Here is a 19595-nt window from a genome sequence, read left to right on the forward strand (position 1 = left end):
CTGCAAAACACCAGTGCAAGTCACTCTCAGAATACAAACATACAGGCATTCTTATATGTTACATTAATGCAGCATACTGTATATTGTAAATTGGAAGAAAATGAATTGTAGTAAACATTATACGGTGATATACTCTGTTTGTTCTGAAAACTAAGAAGCTTCTTGAAATTTTCCAAAAATAAAATATCATTTGCATTTATCGCATCCTCTAGACATTCCAAAGCATCTCCCAGCCATTGGATTACTTTCGAAGTGCAGTCACTGATGTTATGTAGGTAAATGTAGTAACCAGAACAGGCAGAAAGAGCATCAGTTTAGTGGAAAGTTAACTAGTAAATGATCAGTACCTGTTCAAGGCCAAGTGTGCTGAAGAGTCAGGAGTTGGAAGTAATGCAAAATAGAATCTCACTGAATTTAATATTTTATCTTTTTGTTTTCTGATGCCTTATAGATACACTGCTGGAGGCTGAAACTGTGGAGACAACAGAAAAGGCTGCAGCAGATAATGAGAGTAGGTGCAACCATTTCTTCCGCCCTGTATAAAAATACAGACCTAGAGTTTTAGTTAAGACCCTTTATCCCAAGACATGGAGTGGGCCTTTGGCGTAGCGGTAGCATCCCCGCCGCTGGGCCAGAAGGTGTAGGGTTTCGAACCCCGCTCCAGACCGTCCCGGCAAGTGGAGTCGGAGCTCCGGCTCTAAATTCTGGGTTGACATCCAGCGGGATACTTGCGTCCGTGGGTGTGGGTGGCCCCCCCTCCTCGTATGGGTTGTGGGAGCCTGTAAAACCCTCCCGCCATAGGACTAACCACCCTAATGGCTGGTACAAAGATGGTTACGATCATGGAAGGAGCGTTAATCGCGGCCAGAAATCCTTCCACCACTTCATACAGTTCCCCAAAGGGAACAGTATGAAGACACGTACGACGACGATCCCAAGGCATAAGTAAAAACATTTGCATAGATTTTTAGATATTAAGGGAATCAAGGTATATGGGTGTAGTGCAGGAAAGTGGAGTTGAGGTAGAAGATAAGCCATGATCTTATTGAATGGCGGAGCAGGCTTGAGGGGCCAAATGGCCAACACCTGCTCCTAATTCTTATGTTCTTATGTCTGGATGTCAGTGAGCAAATCAGTTAATCGCTCAGAGCAGTTGGGGCCGACTGTAAAATTACAGTAAAAGCCCAACTCTGGGGAACAAGATCAGTAAATGCTTCTGAGGTTTGAACTCTAAAAATATCCAGATGCCGTGCGGTGTGGTACTGAGCCACCCCGATCAGGAAAGCCCGGATCTGAGCCTTCATCTATGCTGAACCAGCTGAGACGTTACAATTGGTCTCAGTGCCTTGGGTTAGAGCGAACAAGTCAGCCCAGGATTCCTGTTCTTGACTATTGTTTAGTGAACTCTGCTGGAAAGTGCATACATGGACACTGGTTGAGGAGAGGGTCACTGTTGGCTGTGATGCTCTCCTCTTATGGTGGAAAAGCCTGCCTGATGCTCACTATGGGTCAGTTAGCCTGATGACAATTACCTCAGGTCAATTAGCCTTCTCTCACTTATTGGTTAGGCTCACACATGAAGAATGACAACTAGGGTAAGGTACTGGACTGACGGTGGAACGGTTGTGGAACCATATGTGCCAAGTGAGTAAGGGAGAAAAGTGGAAAATCTTAAATACACTCTTAACAGACTTAAGAGAAAATCTTTCTGGTAATTTGTGTAGACCATTCTAAATTCAATAGATAAATTATCTGGGCAATGCAAAAGTAATTTGAATATATTTATATATATATATCCTTATATCCTCCACTGACATATGAAAGACAGCATGGCCGCCTGAGAGTTCTCCTAGGTTTGTACAGGAGATATTTGCCATTCGGTTGCTGTAATGTCTGAGATACTGGCTGCTTCAATGGTAGAATGGCCTTACCTGCTGTCAGCAGTGCCTCTGCAATCAAACAGCTTGTGCATCCTTAAAGACTGCATCAGTGGCCCTAGTGGTTGAGTGGCTAATAGTATAGTTTGATTATGAATAATACAGACCGTAGAAGTTCTGCAGTCAATCCCTGGGCTGCAACCAAACTTAGCTGGAATTGTACAATGTAGATAAATAGAGGCTTAACATATTAAAACTACCTTTCCATCTCTCACACATGGTCGTTTTTCTAAGAAGACTAAAATGCTAAAACAGCCGTTGCATACTTTTCTTTTTCACAGCTCCTGTAGACTCACCCACTGAGAACTCACAGAGCACTTTGAATGAGAGCTCACAGGAGAATCTACCACAAGAAGCGGCAGAGGAGAAGAAGGTGAACAGAGAAGGTAATGGTTCTGTCAGAGATTCTCTGTAATGGGAAAGGAGAACTATGGCTGGAGCTGTGCCCATGGGTCCCATTGCTTTCAGAAAACACTGATCACTGCAGCTAGAACATCGCTCTTTTCAAATAGGTCTACGAGACAGTAACTTTGGCAAGTTCTGACTTTGGCAGAGCTGAAATATAACACAGCTTATCGACTAATGGGCACCATCGGTGTGTTCCTGTCATCATCTCCAATCCTTTGAATCCATCTTTCTTTTTCTTTCCCCCTTTCCTCTGATTCCCCAGTCTCTGAAAAAGGGATGATTGCTGCTGGGACATAGTATAGGGGCGAAGGGGGAGCAGCCATTGACAGCCCTTCCTCCCAGTGGCCATTCTTTGTGCCTGTGCAGCTGGACGAGTGTTTGCAGGATATCCATTCATGGAGACATCGCAGCCGATACCAATCCTGTTCTCACCTGACACCAGAGTAGTTAATAGGGAACAAAAGTTGTGAAAACAAAGAGTAAACTTATAAATGGGAGGAGGTTATGAGATTTAAAATGATATTTGGAAAGTTAAGGGGGTTATTTTGATGAAAGGGTAAATACAAGTGCTAAATGGGTGCTGTGCTAATAAGACATAGCTGTTACAGGGAACAAAAGTTAGGAAAACAAAGAGAATCATAGAATGGTTACAACACAGAAGGGGGCCATTTGGCCTGTTGAGCTCTCTGCAAGAGCATTTCAGCTAGTCCCACTCCCCCGCCCTTTCCCCGTAGCCCTGCAAATTTATTTTTCTTTAGGTACTTAGCCAATTCCATTTTGAAAGCTACGATTGAATCTGCCTCTACCAAACTTTCAGGCGGTGTATTCAGACCCTAACCACTCACTGTGTAAAAAGGTTTTTCCTCCTGTCGCCTTTGGTTGTTCTGCAAATCACCTTAAATCTGTGTCCTCCGGTTCTCGACCTTTCTGCCAATGGGAACAGTTTCTCTCTATCTACTCTGTCTAGACCCCTCATGATTTTAAACAGCCCTATCAAATCTCCTCTCAACCTAAGGAGATCAACCCCAGCTTCTCCAGTCTATCCACGCAACTAAAGTCCCTCATCCCCGGAACCATTGTTGTAAATCTTTTCTGCATCCTCTCTAAGGCCTTCACATCCTTCCTAAAGTTCCCAGATTTGGACACAATACTCCAGTTGAGGCTGAACCAGTGTTTTACAAAGGTTCGTCAAAACTTCCTTGCTTTTGTACTCTATACCTCTATTTATGAAGCCCAGGATCCCGTATGCTTTTTAATCACTTTCTCAACCTGCCCTGCCACCTTCAACAATTTGTGCACATATACCCCCAGGTCTCTCTGTTCATGCACCCCCTTTAGAATTGTACCCTTTAGTTTATATTGCATCTCCTCATTCTACCTACCAAAATGTATCACTTTGCACTTTTCTGCATTCAATTTCATCTGCCACGTGTCCACCCATTCCACCAGCCTGTCTATGTCCTCTTGAACTCTATCACTCTCCTCCTCACTGTTCACTATACTTCCAAGGTTTGTTTCATCTGTAAATTTTGAAACTGTGCCCTGTACACCCACATCCAAGTCATTAATATTTATCAAGAAAGGCAGTGGTCCTAGAACCGACCCCAGGGGAGCACCACTGTATACCTTCCTCCAGTCCGAAAAACAACTGTTCACCACTACTCTCCGTTTCCCGTCACTTAGCCAATTTCGTATCCATGAAGTTATAAAAGGGAAGAAGTTACGACATTTAAAATGGTATTTGGATAGTTAAGTATTAAAACAAAGGTGAGTGTTCAAAGGATGCAAAATCTTCTTGTCTCTGAGGAATTAACATTTCCTAACCAGATACCTGGGTGTTTCTGTTGGTTGCATTGGAAACACAGAAACTCACATTTCCCAGTATCTATTGCAAATATCCAAAAGGGGTGAATCCAGAGATTTGTTTGTACCTACTGGGCAAAAATATCTCGAGCACATTGCATCCTCAGTTCCTTATTTACTCCCAATTTGCTCCCACCTCCTGAAGATGTAGGGGGTGAAATTGGTGTTCTCCAGTAGTGCAAATGGGCTCATAGCGAATTGACCAGTTGTTCTACAGCACGACCAATTTCCTCTTCCATTGAAGTCACTATTCACTATGAGCCCATTCCGCACTGCTGGTGTAGGCCAGTTTCACCCCAGTAGATTCTTGCTGGGGCCCACTTCCATAAGCCAGCAGCTATTTGCCATTTCCAACCTGGAGCCTAAACATTAAATATTGGGAGATGATTCAATCTCCAAGGATATTACAGATAAGTTTGATCAAATTTTTTTCCGCAGCTCACACATGCATACATTCCAGCATGATTCATTGTTTAGCCATCAGAAGCCCAAACCCAGGTTGGATCGTCTCCTCCCTAACCCAGAGACACTGAGGGCATTTGTACTTCCCCCAATGCTGCCCTGAATCTTTACATTCATCCACAAGCAGGGCTGTATCCTCAGACATCCATACAGAAATCCCTGAGTAGCTGGTAAGAAAATATTAACCTGTTCGGAGTCAAGCAGATAAACATCCGTGTTAACAGTGTGACTGTTTAAAAACCAGGATCAGGGCTGCAGAACATCAGTGCAAGTCACTTTCAGAATACAAACATACAGGCATTCTTATATGTTACATAATGCAGCATATTAGTGTACTGTAAATTACTGTTATACTGTAAATGGGAAGGAAATGAATTGTAGTAAACATTATATGGTGATATACTCAGTTCGTTTTGAAAACTGTGTTGCTTATTGAAACTTTCCAAAACTCAGAAGTAACTTGCATTTATCACATCCTCTAGATATTCCAAAGCATCTCACAACCATTGGATTACTTTCGTAGTGCAGTCACTGATGTTATGTAGGTAAATGTAGCAACCAGAACAGGCAGAAAGAGCATCAGTTTAGCTTCTCGTCTGAATGGCAGCACTTCTGACAAAGCAGCACTCCCCCAGTACTGTACTGAAGAGTCAGTCAACATTATATGCTCAAGTTATTGTGTAGTGGTTCTTGAATGCACAACCTTCTGTCTCAGAGGTGGGAGGCTATTACCGACCGAACCAAGCTGACATAATATTAAACGTTATATGGAAAATAAAAATTACATGGATTATATTTTTTAACTGATAAAGGGTGTTATGAGGCATTAATTATACCATGGGCCGAATATTCCGATCCCTACGGGTGGGTACGCGTTGTGTAGGGACATCGGAAATGCCGGTTTCAGGCATGCACGGCGTATGCGCTGGAAACCGGCATTTCCGATCTGTCAAGAAAGCTCTTGACAGATCCTCCGGCTGCCCGGGAGAAGGGCCTCTGCGGGCGGATAGTTCCGTTTTTTGGAGACCCTCTGCCTGCAGAAAACCCTTACAATTCTTGCACCTGGTAAAAGCAGATGTAATGCCTGCTTTTACCAGGATATGAGTTGGAAAAAAAAAATTTTTCCACTGATTTATCATTTAAAAATTCTTTAAAAAAAGGTAAGTTTATTTTTAGTCCCGTAAAAAACTTTAATTATTTTTTTCAAAAATTAAAATTTGTTTAAAATAGTTAATTTATTGGACTTTCAAATCATTTAAAAAATGTGATTTAAAAAAAAAAATTATTTAAAGTTTTACTATGTTTTGGGGGTGATCTCCATTCATATATTTGACAGGTCTTCCTGTCAAATGTATGAAGGGAGATTCCCTTCTGTGATTGGCTCCCATGGCCCATGTGACCCCAGGGACGCTGCAAACTACCTGCGCCTCTGAGATACGTGGGCCCTGCACACCGGCAGTTTGGAGAGGCCCAGCACCAGAATTGTGCGCCTCCTGGGAGCCCTCAGGTAAGGGCGCAGATTTTTCCAGATCGTCGGCCTCCGCCCGTGGGAGGCCTGCGATCGGAATATCTGGGCCCATATTTATTTGACTCTACCGCTTTATATAGGCCTTACATCAAATGGGAGGCCTCTCCCTGGGAGGAAAGGTAATATTACTAACTTGCTCCAAATTAAAACAAATATTTTGAATATATTTGTGTAAGCAGCCTCTTCAAGGTATTTTTCTGTGCCTGATTCCACATTAAGAAACTTCTGTCATGAGTTAATTTTATCGTGCATAAATTTTTACTATTACAGGAATGCCTTGGTATTGTTCTTTCTTTGAACCTGTTTTCAGATTCATTAAAATCCAACACTGAGTGATAAAGGAATAGATTTATCAAGGTTTTAAACAACTTTACAATCAACAACTCCTGCTAGCATACAGACTTCATCTTGCAGATTGATCTACCTGTGTCACCTGGATTTAACCAGTTGCTTAATTGCCATGCAGATAAAGCACAAATGGAATTAATTAGTGTTAACTCACCAATATTTATCCCTCAACCAAAATCAATAAAACAGATTATCTGGTCATTATCTCATTGCTGTTTGTGGGAGCTTACTGTACGCGAATTGGCTGCCACTTTTCCTACATTACAACAGTAATTACACTTCATAATTGTTACTACTTCTTAATTGGCTGTAAAATGCTTTGAGACATTCGGAGGTTTATGTAAGGCGCTATATAAATACAATTTTTAAATGGTCTTTTAAGGGAACACCGGTAAATTACTGACTCAAACTGAGAATTCATTACAAAATACAACTTTGTATAACAAATCTTCTTAAATTGTAATAAAATCAAGCAATAGAAGGTCCATTAGGATCCAATCTGCTCTGTCAACAACTAGAGTAATTTTAAATAAAAAATAAACAATAAAAACAGAAAATGCTGGAAATACTCAACAGGTCAGGCAGCATCTGTGGAGCGAGAAACAGAGTTAACGTTTCAGGTCAGAACTGGAAAAAGCTGGAGATGGAACAGGTTTTTAAGCAAGTGTAGGGGCAGGGAAAGGGGGGAGGGGAGTAAATACCAAAAGTGGGGGCCTGTGATAGGATGGAAGGCAGGAGAGATTAAAAGACATTAAGAGATAGTGCAAAGCAAAAGGAGATGGTAATGGGACAAGTTAAGAAACAAAAGATGGCTCTAGATGAAGTGTAAAAATATATATATATTGTAGGAATGGCTAGATTCCTAACTAAAGGACTGAGGTCGAGTCAGTCTATCAAACAAACGATGTTTAACACTAATCAACAGAGTTTAAAACGAAAACACAGGAGAACTACATTACAGGTCTGTATCTTTGCTGGCTCCACGAGGACTGGCTAGGGCGGCTCCCCAGCCTGACGTCATGACGTCAGCACATTTTCCCGCCGCTGGAGGATCACGTGATCAACGTGATGACATCATCGCGTTTGGTCTCATTCTTAAAGGGACCGCGCTATGTACATGCAATGATATGAACAAAGATACAGATTCATTCTGTAGCTAATAAATTGTTAAAGATAATTATGTACATTAGATCAAAGTCCCCCTGGTGGCTCCGCCACATGCGCCCCCCCAGAATTGTCTTTAACAGTAAAAGTCAATCGACTAGGAGGTCTGACAAGTCTGTCAGAGCGACTCCTGTATTCTTGGAGTGGACGTTGTTGAACAACGGGTGGGCTGGTGGATGGAAGCCTTCGGTCTGGCGTGGATGCAGCGGGAGGTCGATCACGCCGTGGTGGCTGTGCGGTCTCTACTGGCCAGTCGATGTCCAGGCGTGCTGGTTTGAGATGGTCAATGGATATGTGGTCGGGTTTACCACCAATGTCTACAGAGAAACTCTTGTCGCCTGTCTCCAGTACGCGAAAAGGGCCTGTGTAAGGGGCCTTGAGCGAATCGCTATGGGCATCATGACGAATGAATACAAATTCAGCATTCCTTTTGCTCCGCTGGTACGTGTGAAGATGGAAGGCCGTGATGCGAAGTTGGGATAGGCGCAAAAAGCCTGGCTGTTTCCCGGTGGCTGCTGAGTTGGTCAGCTGCGGACCACGGCTCAGTTGGAAGCGGCAGGAAATCTCCCGGTACACGGAGTGGCTGGCCGTACACGAGCTCCACGGCGGACGATTGCAGGTCCTCTTTGGGTGCCGTGCGGAGACCCAACATGACTCACGGAAGCTTATCCACCCATCCGGTGCCTTGGAGGCTGGCCCTCAGCGATGCCTTTAACGATCTGTGGAAACGTTCGCACAAACCGTTTGCTTGCAGGTGATAGGCCGTGGTGCAGTCAAGCTTGGTGCCGAGACCCTGGGCCACAGCGTTCCAGAGCTCGGAAGAGAACTGTGGACCGCGGTCTGAAGAAATGTCCACCGGAATGCCGAAACGTGCGACCCACGAGGAGAGGAATGCTCTGGCAACATCAGCGGACGTAGTAGATGCCAGAGGAACTGCCTCTGGTTGTCTAGTAGTACGATCGACCATGGTGAGGATGTGTGTGAACCCCTGCGACGGTGGAAGCGGCCCGACGAGGTCCATGTTGACATGGTCGAATCGACATTCTGGTACTGCGAACGTGGCCAATGGGGCCTTAATGTGACGTTGCACCTTAGACTTTTGACAGACGACGCAGGTGTTAGCCCAGTCACGGATATCCTTACGCATTCCTCTCCAGACGAACTTAGCCAACATTAATTTTTGAGATGCCTTCACGCCAGGATGCGAAAGCCCATGTATGGCATCGAAAACTTTGCGGCGCCAGGCGACTGGAACAATCGGGCAGGGATCTCCCATGGAGACATCGCAGAGTAACGAGGTGCCTGCAGCGTGGAATTGCACATCGGTCGGTTGGAGGCTAGAGGTGTCGGTGCGATACGCCTGTGTTTCAGGGTCGGATGCCTGATCGGTAGCCATGAGGGCATAATCGATGCCCAGCTGGACCACCCGTACGGTCGCGCGAGATAGGCAATCAGCTACCAAGTTGTCCTTGCCAGCTACGTGTTGGACGTCTGTCGTGAATTCTGAAATGAAAGTTAGCTGTCGCTGCTGTCGAGCCAACCACGGTTTGGCAGTCTTGGCCATGGTGAAGGTCAGTGGTTTGTGATCCACAAACACAGTGAAGGGATGTCCTTCTAACAAAAAACGGAAATGGCGGATGGCCAGGAACAGCGCCAGCAACTCCCGGTCGAAAGTGCTGTATTTGCGTTCGTTGCGCCGGAGTTGGCGGCTGAAAAATGCCAGTGGTTGCCACGTCCCAGTGACCCACTGTTCCTGCACAGCGCCTATGGCATAGTCGGAAACGTCAGTGGTAAGGGCGATGGTGGCACCTGGCAGAGGGTGCGCCAACATAGTTGCATTGGCTAGAGTGGTTATTGTGTTGTCGAAAGCGTTGTCCATTTCGACCGTCCAGGCTATTGTATCCTTTCCGGCCTTGCCTTTGAGGGCCTCGTAGAGGGGCTGCATGAGTCGTGCTGCCTTGGGCACAAAGCGGTGGTAGAAATTCACCATGCCCAGGAATTCTTGAAGAGCCTTGGTGGACTGCGGCCTTGGGAATGCCGTAATTGCTTCGACCTTTGACTGCAGCGGAATTGCGCCCTCCGAAGTAATGCGGTGGCCCAAGAAGTCAATCTGTTGTAGGCCGAACTGGCCTAGATACAGATTCATTCTGTAGCTAATAATTTGTTAAAGATAATTATGTACCTTAGATCAGAGTCCCCCTAGTGGCTCCGCCACAATATAAAATAATTAAAAAATAGAGTAATTTTTAGTGGCTGTCAAGCAAAAGTTCACTGAAATGATTGGGAGTCCTTTTGAAATTCATAGAATCATAGAAACTTACAGCACAGAAGGAGGCCATTTGGCCCATCGTGCCTGTGCTGGCTCTTTGAAAGAGCAGTCATGTTTAGTCTCACATTCCCGCTTTTGTCTGTAACCCTGTAAGTTCCTCATCCTCGAGTACCTGTCTAACTCCCTTTTAAAATTATTTATGGAATCAGCTTCCACCACCTTTCCAGGTACAGCGTTCCAGATCCCGACAACTCTGAGTGAAAACAATCCTCCTCATCTCCCCTCTAGATCTTTTGCCATTGATTTTCAATCTATGACCTCTAGTTATTGACCCACTCTCCAGAGGGAATAGTTCTAAGGAGAACAGTCCTAACTTTTCCAACCTCTCTTTATAACTGAAGTCCCTCATCCCTGGTAACATCCTGGTAAACATCATTGTTAAGTCCGTGACTGATTGAGACACGGACCAGCAGGAGTGAAAACAAACAGATCTTTACTGGTGGAAGGCCATAGCGAAACTAAACAACAGAGGCTCTCTAGCGCCTTTTATACAGGGGTGGTCACTGCCGGTACTGCAGTCTGAGACCAGTTATTCTCTTAAAGGTACATACACAACAATTCCTCCCCTTTTAGATAAACGGTACATAACATTCATTTAACAACTAAATGATAACGAATTACAATCACAATTACTGTTGCTAGATACATTGGTTAAGTTTAAGCAATTATAAGTTCAGTCTTTGAGGAGGCTTCCTCATTCTGTCTGGATAACGCCTCTTTGGGGTATCAGGTTCTTCTGGCAATGTTGCGTCGGGATCAATGTCTTTGTTTGGTTCATCTGCCTCCAATATTACCGGTTCTGCGGTAGCTGCAATTGGTACGCCAATTTCATTACCAGGTGTGTCAGATCGTGGTGTGGAGTTGACGTTTTCCAGTGACTCTAGAATCTGGTCAGCATGGCGTCTTACAATGCTCTCCCCAACGTCCACGGTATACATGAGAGGTCCTTGTCGTGTACAAATCGTTCCTGGCTGCCATTTCTCAGTGCGGTAGTCCCGGGCCAAAACTGGTTGACCTATCTTAAAACTCCTGGTCGGCCTTTCATTCATATTCTGAAACTGCCTGTTCTCCACATCTCTTCGGACGTTTGGCTTAACCAAATCCAAGCGGCATCGTAGTCTTCGATTGAAGAACATCATGGCTGGAGTTTGGTTGGTAACCGCATGTGTCGCATTCCGGTAGGCAAACAAGAAGTTGTCCACCTTGTGTTGTAGGGGTATATCTTCATTACACATTGCCTTGATAGCCTTCTTGAATGTTTGGACAAACCTCTCGGCCAATCCATTAGTGGCTGGATGATATGGGGCGGATGTGTAATGCTTAACACCATTGTTCTTTAAGAACCTCCGGAACGCTTCAGACACAAACTGTGGTCCATTGTCAGAGCAAATCTGTTCAGGCAGCCCATTCCTGGCGAATATGGTTCGTAAAACTGTGATAGTTTTTTCCGTGGTGGTTGAGGACATTTTTATTACCTCTGGCCACTTTGAATGTGCATCCACCGCAATTAAAAACATCGAGTCCATGAAGGGACCAGCAAAATCAATGTGCACCCTTTGCCATGGAGATGAGGGCCACTCACATGGATGCAGAGGAGCTTGTGGTGGGGCGTTTTGGACCTTCTGGCATCCTGCACAGCTCTTGGTCATCTCTTCGATTTCTCTATCGATTCTCAGCCACCACACAAACGCTCTGGCTAAGCTCTTCATTTTTACCCCACCCAGATGACCCTCATGAAGCTCATTGAGCACTCTATCCGTCAACTTAGGTGGAATTACTACTCTGGATCCACACATCAAGGTTCCTCTGCATACTGACAGCTGTTCTCTTCTCGGCGAGAATGCTGGCAGCAGTGGTTCGCCATGTGCTGGCCATCCCTTCACCGTTAAATCATAGACCCGTGATAGTGTCGGGTCATTCCGTGTTTCCTTTTCTATGTTTGCATTCGTCACAGGGAGACATTCGACTATGGTCGAGTGGAATAACTCCATTGGATCCACTGCAAGGTCTTCTTCTTCCACCGTCGGCAGCGGTAGACGTGACAATCCATCAGCATTTCCATGCTGTTTAGTTCCTTTGTACTCGATGTCATATTGGTGTGCCCCTAGGAAAAGGCACCATCTCTGCAGCCGTTGTGCTGTCATTATCGGTACGCCCTTCTGAGGGTTGAAAATGGAGACAAGGGGTTGATGATCGGTTAGTAGAGTAAATTTTTGACCGTGCAGATAGTGATTGAACTTCTTCACCCCCCACACTAGGCTGAGGCCCTCTCTGTCAATCTGGGCGTAGTTACGCTCGGCAGAAGTTAACGAGCGTGACGCAAAAGCTATCGGCCTCTCTAGACCATCAAGGAATTTATGTGACAGTACCGCCCCAATGCTGTAGGGAGACGCATCACATGCCAGCCTGATTGGCAGTGCTGGGTTGTAGTGAGCCAATACTTCCCTTGAAGTGATTAAGTCCTTACTCTTCTGAAAAGCACGCTTACAATCATCGTTCCATTTCCATGCTACCCCCGTTCATAGCAGGGCGTTCAGTGGGTGCAGAATTGTCGACAAATTCAGCAAAAACTTATGATAGTAATTCACCAACCCGAGGAATGACCTCAGTTGCGACACATTTTCAGGCGCTGGGGCCTTAACAACCGCTTCAATTTTGTCAGGGGACTTATGTAACCCCTCTTCATCAATCACGTGGCCACAATACGATATCTGTTTCTTAAAAAATTCGCACTTGGGGCGGTTGGCTCGCAGCCCATGTTCCCGTAGTCTAGTGAGCACCTGTTCTAGGTTGTTAAGGTGTTCACTGTCATCTTCACCTGTTACAAGGATGTCGTCCAAGTAACACTGAGTCCCCGGAATCCCTTGCAGGACTTGTTCCATCGCTCTTTGCCATATCGCCGGAGCCGATGCTACTCCGAATACCAATTGATGATACTGGTAAAGACCCCTGTGAGTGTTTATCGTGAGATACTTCCTAGAGGACTCTTCAACCTCCATCTGCAAATATGCTTGTGCTAGGTCAATTTTTGTAAAACACTTCCCTCCAGACAGTGAGGCGAAGATGTCTTCTATCCTTGGAAGAGGATATTGTACTGTGTGAAGGACTGGGTTCACCGTCACCTTGAAATCCCCACAGATGCGAATCTTCCTTGGCTCTCCGGACTTATTGCTTAACGTTTTCTTCATGACAGGAACGATGGGTGTCGCCCACTCGCTCCAGTCGACCTTAGACAACACGCCCGCCTTCTCCAGATTCTCCAGCTCTGCCTCGATGGCTGGGCGAATTGCATATGGTACCGGTCTTGCTTTGAAATACTTGGGAACTGCATTCTCTTCTATTTTTATCGAGGCGGTTACACCTTTAAGCGTGCCCAGTTCTTGTTGAAATACCTCTTTGGCGTTAGCTAAGATTGTTGACAATCGCCCAGGAGTGACGTCTTCATCTTTTTTACCGTCCACCATCATTGCATGAATGGAATGCCAATCTAAGTTTATCTTCCTGATCCATTCCCATCCCAATAACGGTGGTCCACCATTTGGCAGTATGTAGAGATACAATTTCCGTATTTTCTTGCCATTGTATTCGACAGGCACCCTTATTTTTCCTCTGGGGTATATTTTTGCCCCGTATACGTCGTCAAGACGATGGATGTCTCTCTCAAGGGTATGTGTAAAAATAGCCGCTCGTAGTCTCATCGATTCATGACGGTTAGCGCTGATCCTGTATCCAATTCCATTTTAACTTGGGACCCTGCTATCGTGAGAGTGACCCAAATGGTTCGGTGATCCTCTTTTGCGATTACATTGTGAAGTTTGAGACAGCTTAGTCTCCTGTTTCCGGATTCACTATCGCTCATCTGGTCTTCGGAACTACTGTCCGTCATCTTTTGTACTTTCTTGTTCGGTTCCTTAGTAGCCTTTTTGTTGTCGCTGGTCTTCTTCCCAGACCTACAAACTTGTGCAATGTGTCCAATCTTCCCGCATTGTCTGCATATTTTGTCTTTGGACCAGCAGTCCTTCTGGTCATGGTTAGTTCTGCCGCAGCGATAACATTTTGCAAATTCCCGTGTCATTTCGTGGGTGCCGTATTCCTGTGGTTTTTGTTGAATTTCTGCAGCTCCCCTGGCTGCTGCTTCATATGATACTGCCACGCTGAAAGCCTTATCTAGCGTCAGCTCTTTTTCTGAGAGTAACTTCTTCTGTGTTCCTTCATTCAGGAGTCCACAGACAAATTTGTCCCGTAGGGTATCTGCCAGTCCTGCTCCGAACTGGCAGTGCTTTGATAGCTTGCGTAGTTCCGTAAGATACTCAGCATTGCTCTCATCTTTGTGCTGAGTTCTCCTGTGGAATTTAAATCTTTCTGCTATCAACAGCGGTGCAGGGTTTAAGTGTTCCTGTAGGACAGCAACAATTTCGTTAAAACTCTTCGCCTTCGGTTTGGCTGGAGTAATCAGATCCTGCAACAGGCCGTCCGTTCTAGCGCCCATTAAGTTTAGCAATATCGATGCCTTTTTCCCCTCCGCTATTTCGTTTGCCTCGAAATATACCTCGACTCTTTCCACATACGTGGTCCAGTCCTCTAATGTATTATCAAAAGCAGTGATACAGCCAGTCTTCGGCATCTTGCAAATCTAAAATGGCGCCTCCCGCGCTTTGCCTTCTTCCCCGCTGTTGTTAGCGCTGCTTTCCACGGTTTCCTGCGCGTTAAATATTAATTATTTTTCTTTTATTATTTTCCCGTCATGGAGCGAACCCTCTGGGACACTTCCCTCCCTCTTCTTAGGTCCGAACGCTGCCCGGCTTCGAAGCACTGGCCGCGCCCTGTGTGCTCCACTCTCTCTCTCTCTCTTCGCTTCCCGACTCGCTGCCCGGCCCCGTTGAAAAGCCACCCGATCGAGCTTCAGCCCGCCGCAGCCCAGGAAGGATCAGAGCACTACCTGCCACCAGCCCGATTAGCTGGGAAACCACAGACCGAGGAACCCAGCCTGGCTCTGGACAGTCTCTCCTGCAAGTTTTTAAATCGATGATTGACGGTCGACGCCCGTTTCTCGAGTTTCAATGGCTTCTTTATTTTTTTAATTTTTTTTTTCTTTCTTCTGGCTCCGACCTTCAACAACGTCGTCGGAGCTGCTGCTGAGTTGCAGGTAAGTTCGTTTCTTACTCGTCGCCAGTGTTAAGTCCGTGAATGATTGAGACATGGACCAGCAGGAGTGAAAACAAACAGATCTTTACTGGTGGAAGTCCATAGCGAAACTAAACAACAGAGGCTCTCTAGCGCCTTTTATACAGGGGTGGCCACTGCCGGTACTGCAGTCTGAGACCAGTTATTCTCTTAAAGGTACATACACAACAATCATCTCTACCCTTTCTGAGGCCTTTGCATCTGTCCTGAAGTGTGGTGCCCAGAATTGTCCACAATACTCCAGCTGAGGCCTAACCAGTGTTTGATGTGTACATGCACATCACGGGGGATTGGTAAATCACCTACTGTCCACTCTGGTTCTTTATATCTTTGAGGAGTCAGAGTTGTAATTTCCAAACTTTGGGGTAACATTTCTCCGGGGGACCTCCTGATATTACACTGTAACTTCGGCAGAAACTGCAGAGAAGCACCATAAATATAGGGCCAGAAATTCCAGAACGGGGCTTGCAGCGCGTGCAAGCCCCGCATTTGCACTTACCCCGCGCTCCTGCCGATCAGCTTCTGGGACGCCTGAACTTGGAGAAATAGAAAGCACATTCCCGGGCAGCGTATGACGTCACGCCGCCCAGGAGTGCAGCCAGCGCGGACCCAGGAGCGTGCAGTGTAAGTGAGACACGCCCCTTGAGGTCTCAGTTTCACTGGACACGCCCCCAATGTTTCTGTCAAGCTGCTTTGCTTTTTTACATGCAAAGCAGCAGTTTAAATAGGTTTTTGGAAGTTTTTTGAAGATTTTGGTAACTTTTATAAACTTTTTAAAATGTTTACATTATTTTGAGTAATCTGAAGTAGTTTTAAAGAGAATTAAAGCAATTTAAAGACTTTTAAAAGCCCTAAAAGAATTTTTTAAATTCCATTTATTTATTTAGCAATGTCGTCGACATACGTGTCTTCACACTGTTCCCTTTGGGGAACTGTATGAAGTGGTGGAAGGATTTATGGCCGTGATTAACGCTCATTCCGTGACCGTAACCATCTTTGAACCAGCCATTAGGGCGGTTAGTCCTATGGCGGGAGGGTTTTACGGGCTCCCACAAGCTATACAAGGAGGGGGGGCCACCCACACCCACGGACGCAAATATCCCACTGGATGTCAACCCAGAATTTAGAGCCGGAGCTCCGACTCCACTTGCCGGGACTGTCTGGAGCGGGGTTCGAAACCCAGCCCTGATCTGGCCCAGCGGCGGGGATCCTACCGCTATGACAAACGCCCAATCCGATTAGCAACGTGAAATGGCAGCATAGGGCTCCAGTCACGGGGAGGGAAAAGGCGCAGGAAACGTATGGGTGTCACCTTTTGTGCGGAGTGGGCCTTTTGCGTAGCAGTAAGCATCCCCGCCGCTGGGCCAGAAGGAGTAGGGTTTTGAACCCCACTCCAGACAGTCCCGGCAAGTGGAGTCGGAGCTCCAACTTTAAATTCTGGGTGGACATCCAGCGGGATACTTGCGTCCGTGGGTGTTGGTGGCCCCCCCCCCCCCCCCCCAGATGGGTTGTGGGAGCCCGTAAAACCCTCCCGCCATAGGACTAACCACCCTAATGGCTGGTTCAAAGATGGTTACGGTCACGGAATGAGCGTTAATCATGGCCATAAATCCTTCCACCACTTCATACAGTTCCCCAAAGGGAACAGTGTGAGGATACGTCCGATGATGACCTCTTGCGCAATGCACCTCCTTGGACCCTCAGTCGCAGATGCAAGGGGGCAAGTCGTGCAAGTGTTAAATTTTTTATTTTATTGACATGTAAAATGTTGGCCCAATAATTCCCTTCCAAATACGGTCGGGGTACTTACGCATCTGGCCGGATGAAATGCCGGTTTTCAGCATGCACAGTGCATGTGGGAAAAACCGGCATTTCCTGTCCTCTGAACGAAGGGGTTCAGAGGCAGAATGCGTGCGACTGCACATGCAGCGCGTGCGCAGTATAATTCGCCGCTTTCATTAATGCTTTCAGTGAGGTCCAGTCATTACAACTTACACATGAAAAAAGCATGGGTACAGTTGCTACAGAGGCTGCGGAGGAAGATATTTCTTATCGTGGAGCTTCTGAAAGTATGTATGTCTGTATATATTCCTTTGCGTGTTATGTATATATTCCTTTACTTATGTGTATGAATGTATTATTTAATTTTGACTTTCAGAGAAAGTAACTTATTGGAAAATCATAATTAAAAACATACATACATATACGTAAAGGAATATATGTGGACATACATACATAACTCATTCTCACATTCCATTCACACAGCCACAATTGCTCCTTCTACCTACCGTTCTGAAAACCCTTTAAAAAAAAAAAAAAATTTTTAACTTTAAAACTTACTTAAAATTTCTTAAAATAACTTCCCTCCCTTTCCCAAACAAAAATATTGCATTTCAAAAGCTCCACGATAAAATATATCTTCCTCCGCAGCCAATGAACCACTTTACACTTGCTTTTTTTCAGTGTAACTTCTAAGGACTTAACCTCACGGATTTCATGAATGAAATCCACGAAGTTCACTGCGCAAGCGCTGCCTGTGCAGTCGCACGCGCTCGAGGTCTGGAAATGCCGGCGTTCCCCGCATGCGCTGTTCATGCTGAACGCCGGCATTTCCAACGGCCAGAAGCGTGAGTAAGCCGACCGTACTCACACTTCTGGCCTGGAATTTCTGGCCCATAAAGTTTCTCTGTGGGTTCCTGCCGATCTGTCCCCCAAAGCTACAGCAAGAGATCAGGAGAACCCACATGGAAATTTTACCCCTGTATTTAAACCAGAGCCTTTGCTGTTTTGGAAAGTGATTGGTACCTTGTTCTAGAAATCGCTATCTACTCTGTTAACCCCTGCAGTGTGGCAATTTGCCCTGCTCCAGGACGTATAATAGGCTTGAAAGGCCGAGAATTTCCTCGGAGCTGCTTTTACACCGCTACCGTACTTTCGCAGGGAGTGTGGTGGTAACCCTATCTATGTGCTTGAACAGGGATTCCGCCGCACTTCTGGCGACACAGTGGAAGCAGTTCCGAGGAAATTTCCAGCCAAAAAATTAGGGCAACAAAAAGAAAGTTGAGCAGCGCTTACTTTAACTATTCCTCATTTATGATATGTTTTCCATTTATTCTCTGATCCACTTGTTCTTTCCCCCAATTCTTTTTCAGATGGAGAAGCAGTTTAGTGAGAAGAAGAAGATTCAGCTCGAGGTTAGGATCATGACGAGACTTAAAAGGGACAAAGATGCTGTGAGCAGCAGTGACAAAAGTTCATTCACTGCATTTAACAGTTGAATGATTGGCCTTGGACATTAAAGAATGTAATTTCTTATACCCGGAGGCATCGTAACATTCCAGGAAATACCTTCCACACAGTGCAATCCCAACAGAAATTGTGAAGATAATTCAGTGTAACTTTGTGCTATCTAAAGTTAATTTCTTGAGAAGTTTGTTGCTTGAATCAAGAAATCCCTGTTGACAAACATTGCTAAAATATGGATCTTGCTGCTAACATACAGTATATATAAAAGCAAAAACCAATACAACACATTTGTGCATGCAGAAGTAAACATGACTGATATAGTTATCTGAAAGACGAATTAATACTTGGCTCTTGTTGAGTACTAATCAGTAGTGCCTTATCCTCAGTGACTGCCTTTGCATCATGGGTCATGCCTTCAGTACAGATGGTTGTTCCCCAGAGACGGGCTGGAGGAGGGAGGTCGTTCATTCCCACAGTCAGTTTCAATCTGAGTCACACTGGACAGAGAATCAGAATGGAGTTGTGGCATCTCCCTATGAGATGCAGGGAAGCTGGCCAGTGATGTCCCGATTGACGGCAAAGGGAGCATCGGCAGAGGTCCAGGAGCAAGCAGCTGCATTTTCCTGGCATCGGAATCTGAGTTTGAGTAAGAACATAAGAACATAAGAAATAGGAGCAGGAGTTGGCCATAAGGCCCCTCAAACCTGCTCCACTGTTCAATAAGATCATGGCTGAACTTCTACCTCAACTCCACTTTCCCCCACTATCTGCATATTCCTTGTTCCCTTAGTGTCTAAAAATCTATCAATCTCAGTCTTTAATATACTCAACGAAAGACCATCTGGGATAGAGAATTCCAAAGGTTCACAACTCTCTGAGTGAAGAAATTTCTCCTCATTTCAGTACTAAATGACCAACACTTTATCCTGAGGCTCTAACCCCTAGTTCTAGGCTCTTCAGCCAGGGGAAACAGCCTCTTTAGCATCTACCCTGTTAAGCCCTCTAAGAATTTTATACTTTTTAATGAGATCACCTCTCATTTTTCTAAACTCCAGAGTATGTGGGTCCATTCTACTCAATCTCTCCTCATAGGACGACCCTCTCATCCCAGAAATCAATCTAGTGA

General features: G+C 45.4%; 1 long non-coding RNA gene across 1 annotated transcript; it reads left to right on the forward strand.

The window, feature by feature from the left end:
- Positions 1-439: 439 nt before the first annotated feature.
- LOC147120177 (uncharacterized) lies at positions 440-18861 on the forward strand. The gene is made up of 3 exons (XR_015077849.1): positions 440-511; positions 2219-2323; positions 18376-18861. It is a non-coding gene; the product is annotated as an uncharacterized LOC147120177 (long non-coding RNA).
- The last annotated feature ends 734 nt before the right edge of the window (positions 18862-19595 follow it).

Source organism: Somniosus microcephalus, chromosome 4 (assembly GCF_052327205.1).
Source record: "Somniosus microcephalus isolate GS21.2 chromosome 4, FLI_Smic_1.0, whole genome shotgun sequence".
NCBI lineage: Eukaryota > Metazoa > Chordata > Chondrichthyes > Squaliformes > Somniosidae > Somniosus > Somniosus microcephalus.